This window comes from Otolemur garnettii, unplaced genomic scaffold (genome assembly GCF_000181295.1).
Source record: "Otolemur garnettii isolate 467f Iridium unplaced genomic scaffold, OtoGar3 scaffold00089, whole genome shotgun sequence".
NCBI lineage: Eukaryota > Metazoa > Chordata > Mammalia > Primates > Galagidae > Otolemur > Otolemur garnettii.
The window spans coordinates 3,028,415-3,034,181 of record NW_003852484.1 but is presented as its reverse complement, the minus strand read 5'-3'; the positions used below and the strand labels follow the sequence as shown (position 1 = coordinate 3,034,181).

At 37.1% G+C, this 5,767-nt stretch overlaps 1 protein-coding gene across 1 annotated transcript in view; it reads right to left on the bottom strand.

The window, feature by feature from the left end:
- Positions 1 to 5,767, bottom strand: part of HSPBAP1 (HSPB1 associated protein 1) — a 69,081-nt gene that overhangs the window by 26,508 nt on the left and 36,806 nt on the right. The window lies entirely within an intron of this gene.

Below are 5,767 nucleotides of genomic sequence, written 5' to 3'. Positions count from 1 at the left end.
AAAAAAAAAAAAAAGAAACATCACATTTGTGATGTGTGACTGTGAATCAGCTAGGATTTGGTCCTTGAGTCAGTCTCTAATTGACTACCTTATCAAGACTCTGTTTGTATTATGACCATACACCTTAAAACAGTAAAAAGTAGCCAAGTAAATCCACGCAATTAATGTAATTAGTTGTAGAGTTAGTCTAGTTATAGAAATGCAAATGCAGGAAGAACCATGACAGGATTGTTTGCCTTGCCTTCATAAAATTTATGATTATAAATTTATGATTTATTTCACACTGATGTATGAAATAAATGCAGAGCTAATCTAACAATCGAAGCGGCATATTGGAGGCCTCATGAAGAAGGGTGTGCCGCCTCCTGAATCCCCATTGCTCTTAAAACTATCTCTTTGTCTTTGTCTATTATTTCTCTATAACTTTCACAATAATTTTCTGTTGGTTTCTTGTCCTACCAGGCCCCTAGGAAGTAAACTTATAGTGTGTTTGGGCTGGTTCCCTGACACAGTGACTGACGACAGCCATCTGGGATAAAAGCAGCACGGAATTTAGCAAGTCCTCTCAGGGTCTGCAACAGAAGAGGAATATCCCAGATCACAGTGTGCATTTGAGTTGGTTTCTAGATTAAAATGAATGTGGTATCCATTCAAAATGATGATATATTGGTTTTTGGAGGTCAGCTTAGTCATATACCTGATCTGACTACTCATCATGTTTTTTAGTGTAGTCATTGAGAACTTATACATTAAAACATGTTATTTTATTTTGATTTACTTCACTTAAAATTCTCCTTTAAATTACAGGTAAGATATTTTAGTAATTTTTAAAAATTATTATATATGCATGTGATTACATCACCTACAAACTGCATTTCAGGATTATAAAGGGAATGTAGGATCTGAGAGAACTGAGAATCACTGCTATACCACATCTACTTGAATCAACACGTATTGACTGATTACAAGTGACATACTAATAAAGGGCTGAAATTCAAATTCACTTGTGAGACACAAATGTCTCTACTACCGAGAACTTTACAATCTTTTTGAGGATACCAACCTGAAATAACAAATAAATTACAAAAAAAAAGCTTGAGGTCAGGCTCTATCACTGTTGCATAACTACACAATAAATTGCACAACTGCACAATAAATTAAAAAGTCAAGAATGGCTGAAATTTGTTTTTACCCTTCTCTATCTTGGTTCCTCAACATGGAACGAATACCTTAGTACTTAATAAGCAGATCTGAACTTTGCTCCTTTCTCTCCCTCTGCTTCAGGGAGGATAGTAGCCTACCCGCCTATCAAGTTAATCACTAAATAAAATGATTCAGGCAGAGGGCCTCCCCTTGAAACTGCTAACCCTATGGCTGCCTGAGAACTGTTATGCTCCCTGACTTGAAAAACCTTCCTCTCTTGCTGGGAAGGGTATTCTTAGCCATGTACTAAGACAGACCTGAGGACAACGGGCAAGGCTCACCCTTGGAATCCTCCCTTTGATGATGCAATTTTCTCCCAATTCCTATAATTGCTGTATGTAGAGACCCTGGATATCTGGCTTCAATTTTTCATTGAAAATTTTTCTATACACACTATGGGGCAGGGGTAGGGAGAATTCTGTGGCTCCTCCTCTCCCCCTCCCATTCTTCCTGTCCATAAGCAGGATGTGGCTCAACCTTCTTCATATTTAATCCCTGATTTCTTTCATGGAAATAATGTGTTCAGCTAAGAGGCATCCACATCCAGCCTCCCTCATAGCTAAGTGGGGGCCTGTAACTGGATGCTGACCATGAAGCAGAAAGTGTTGGGTGGGACTGCTGGCAAACTGTCTAAAAGGAAGACAGAGCTAGAAGTATACCTTTGTCCTTCCTTTTTCCTTTCTGGTATACAATGGGATACCTTGGAACATAAGACGGCTTTGAAGAATGAAGCCATGCACTAAGGATAGAGAAGAGGAAGAACTTGAGTTCTTCAAGTATGACAGAGCTTCCTGGCCAGCCTACCTCCAGACTTTTCTTACATGGGGCCAAAAATCAAATAACCTTTGTCCATTTAGTTAGGCTACTTCCAATGTGGCTTTTCTGTTATAAAAAATGAATCCTACTCCATACTGATTCAGGAGGTTAACCCATGGAACCCTGTCTTTCCCCACAGTGAACACAATGAATGCTCAAAAACTGCTGAATACTCATATAGGTAACTAGATCAATTTTTATCCTTACTTGAGGTAGCTCCCAAGTCTATTCTAATTAACAAGTTAAATAAATATTGAAAAATCAAGCACCATATAAAAAATACTGTACAAGTACCCAATACTTCCATAATTCCATGGCCTGAACCAAAGAAATAAAGAAAAACTAGTAAGATGCTTAAAATATAGAATGATGCCCCTTTCTGGCACCCCCACCATATAAACCAATAATCCCAAGTAATGCATTCTTAAGCTGTTTAGTTCTAAAGGACAGTATATCACTTAGTAAAATAATTAAAGAGTATTTTCACATATTCATCAGTCAGTGACATGATGTGTAACTAAAAAATAATAAGACTAATTTTATGTGCCATACACAGAAGTTAGTTGTCAAAAATCATAATTTAAGGCCATCTTTCAGGTTATAGGATATTTTCCAACTATATCAGTATATTTATCAGTATATATAAATATTACATGTTTATCAGTGCATGAATTTAGTTTGTGGAAGAAAAGGAAGAGTTAACAGAAGGAAACTTCAAGTACAGGCTTTAAGTAAAAACTTGTAAAACTAGTAGAAAGCTGAAGAGAGCTAAGACTTTCTTACAAAGACTGAAAAATGCTACACTGATTAACTAGAAGCCACAAAAAATTTTACAAGGCTGAATGTGTAATCATTCAAATATTTATTATGTACTCAGGAGTACGTTAGTAGTTTAGGAGAACAAAATGTTATAAAACATAGCCCAAAATAACAATCCAAATAAAACTATAGGAATGAAGCTGGATAGATGGATGTTAGTACAAGTGGTTAAGATGTGATTAAAAGGCTGTATCTGAGCCAGGCCCTAAGACCTAAAACTTTAACAGGCAGAAATTGAGAGGGTCATGAGCAAAGGCCAGAGGGTAAAAGAGAACCCAGGACAGTGAGGAGACTGGAAAGGGGCTTAGGCAGGACGGACAGGTAAGATCGGCCACATTGGGGAGGGTCTTAAATGCTATCCTTACCTAATTTTAAGTCATAAAATGTTAAAATATTTTAATTTTAATCTAGAACATGACTTGAAAAGTATTTTCATATGAAACTGTTATAGAATTAATTAGAGAAGTCAGAACTAGAAGAATAATTACAGAAGTGATGTTATAAAGCAGAGGTTTTCAAAGTGATCAGAAGACTCCTGGGGAGGGGGGTTGCCCTGAGACCCTTTCAGGGGATCTGTAAGGTCAGCACTATTTTCATAATACTACTAAGGTGTTACTTGCTATTTCACTGTGTTGATATTTGCACTAATGGTATAAAAGCAATAGTGAATAAAACTGTTATTATCGAGATAGTATAACCAAAGTGTAGTGTAATGCTGTATTCTTTTAAACAGCTTTATTGGGATATAATTGACATACAACAAACAGTAAGTATTTCAATTGTACAATGTGATGAATTTTTACATAGATATATAGCTGAGAAAACATTACCACAATCAAGATGACAAACATTTTCATCAGTCCTAAAGTTTCCAAGTGTCCCTTCATAACCCATCCTACACCCTCATTCTCAGACAACTACTTACCTACTTTCCATCACTATAAATATTTGCAAGATTGAGAATTTTACAGAAATGGAATCACAGAGTAAGTACTCATTTTTCAAACTAAACAAAGGAGACAGACAAAGTAAATATCAGATCAAGGAAAACCAAGGTACAGATAAAAGTTCAATTCATTTCATCATGACAAAAGTTCAATTGATAAAGAGGACATAATAATCCCAAATGTGTGTGAACCTACTGACAGCTTGAAAATAGACGAAACAAAAACTGACCAACCTAAAATGAGAGAAAGGCAAATACACAATTAGAGGTGGGGGATTCCAATACCTCTTTCTATATAATAGCGGGAACAAATATACAGACAATCAGTTAGGATAGAGGAGATCTGAACAATCAACTTGAACTAACAGACATGTATAAAAGACTCCAGCCAACAAAAGGATACATATTATTTTCAAGTGCACATGGAACATTTATCAAGCCCGACTAAATTCTGGGCCATAAACAAGATTCAGTAAATTTAAAAGGACTCAAATCACACAGAGTATGTTCTCTGACCACAACAGAATTAAATTAAAAATTAGTAACAGGAAGATGGCTAGAAAATCTCCAAATACTTGAAATTAAACATTATAACACCATGAGAAGCCCAAGCTACTTGGAATGGCCCAATAGCAGGGGTCAGCAAACTGTAGTCAGAGGGTCAAATCTGGCCGATCAGTCTGATTTGCATGGTCTTAAAGCCAAGGATGTTTTTCATATTTTTAAATGGTTGGGGGGGAAAATTTGAAGAAGGATAATATTTTGTGATATATGTAAAAAGTATATAAAATTTAAAATTTGAAATAAATAAAATTTTATGGAAACACACACACAAAAGAAATTAAACATTACACTTCTAAACAATCAGTAAGTCAAAGAATAAAGCACAAGAGAAATTAGAAAATATTTTCAGGCTAGATATGGTGGCTTACACCTATAATTCCAGCACTTTTGGAGGCTGATTCTAGGCCAGGGATTTAAGACCAGCCTGGCAACAGAGTGAGACCTTGTCTCTACAAAACAATTTAAAATTAGCCAGGTGTAGTGGTACACACTTGTAGTCCCAACTGTTCAGGAGCCTGAGGCAGAAGGACTGCTTGAGCTTAGGAGTCTGAGATTGTAGTGAGCTAAAAACGTGCCACTGCACTCCAGCCGGGGTGACAAAGAGCTTATCTTGCCACTGTACCTCTCCCACTCCCAGTAAGAGAAAATATTTTGAACTGAAAGAAAATGACTTTGGGGTGGCTCAGTGCCTGTAGCTCAGTTGTTATGGTGCCAGCCACATACACAGGGGGTGGAGGGTTCGAGCCTGGCCTGGGCCTGCTAAACAAACAACTACAATAAAAAAAAAATAAAAATAGTTGGGCATTGGGTGGCGGGCACCTGTAGTTCTAGCTAGTCAGGACACTGAGGCAAGAGAATTGCTTAAGCAAGAGCCTGAGGTTGCTGTGATGCCATAGCACTCTACCGAGGGTGACAGAGTAAGACTCTGTCTCAAAAAAAAAAAAAAAAAAAGAAAGAAAAAGAAAATGATTTTCGGAACTGTATCTTGAAATACATAAGCTTGAAAGCTTCTTAATACTTAAGAGCTTTCTGAAGAGAATGGTGGTATTACTAACATGACTTTTTAAGTAATAAAATGTATCAAGTAGGCTTGGTGCAACTGCAACAAAAAATAGCTAGGCGTTATGGTGGGTGCCTGTAGTCCCAGCTACTTGGGAGGCTGAGGCAAGAGAGTTGCTTAAGCTCAAGAGTTTGACGTTGCTGTGAGCTGTGATGCTACAGCACTCTACCCAGGGTGACATAGTGAGACTCTGTCTCAAAAAAAAGTCTCAAGTATACTGAAATGTGTCAGCATTTGGAAAATCTACATATTATATTTACACTGTAAAATGTGCACTTTTGGGCCCAAATTTTTGAGGGAAAAATAAGGATGTGCTTTATACATGGGTAATATGGGAATCCAGGGTCGTAGGCCCTCCC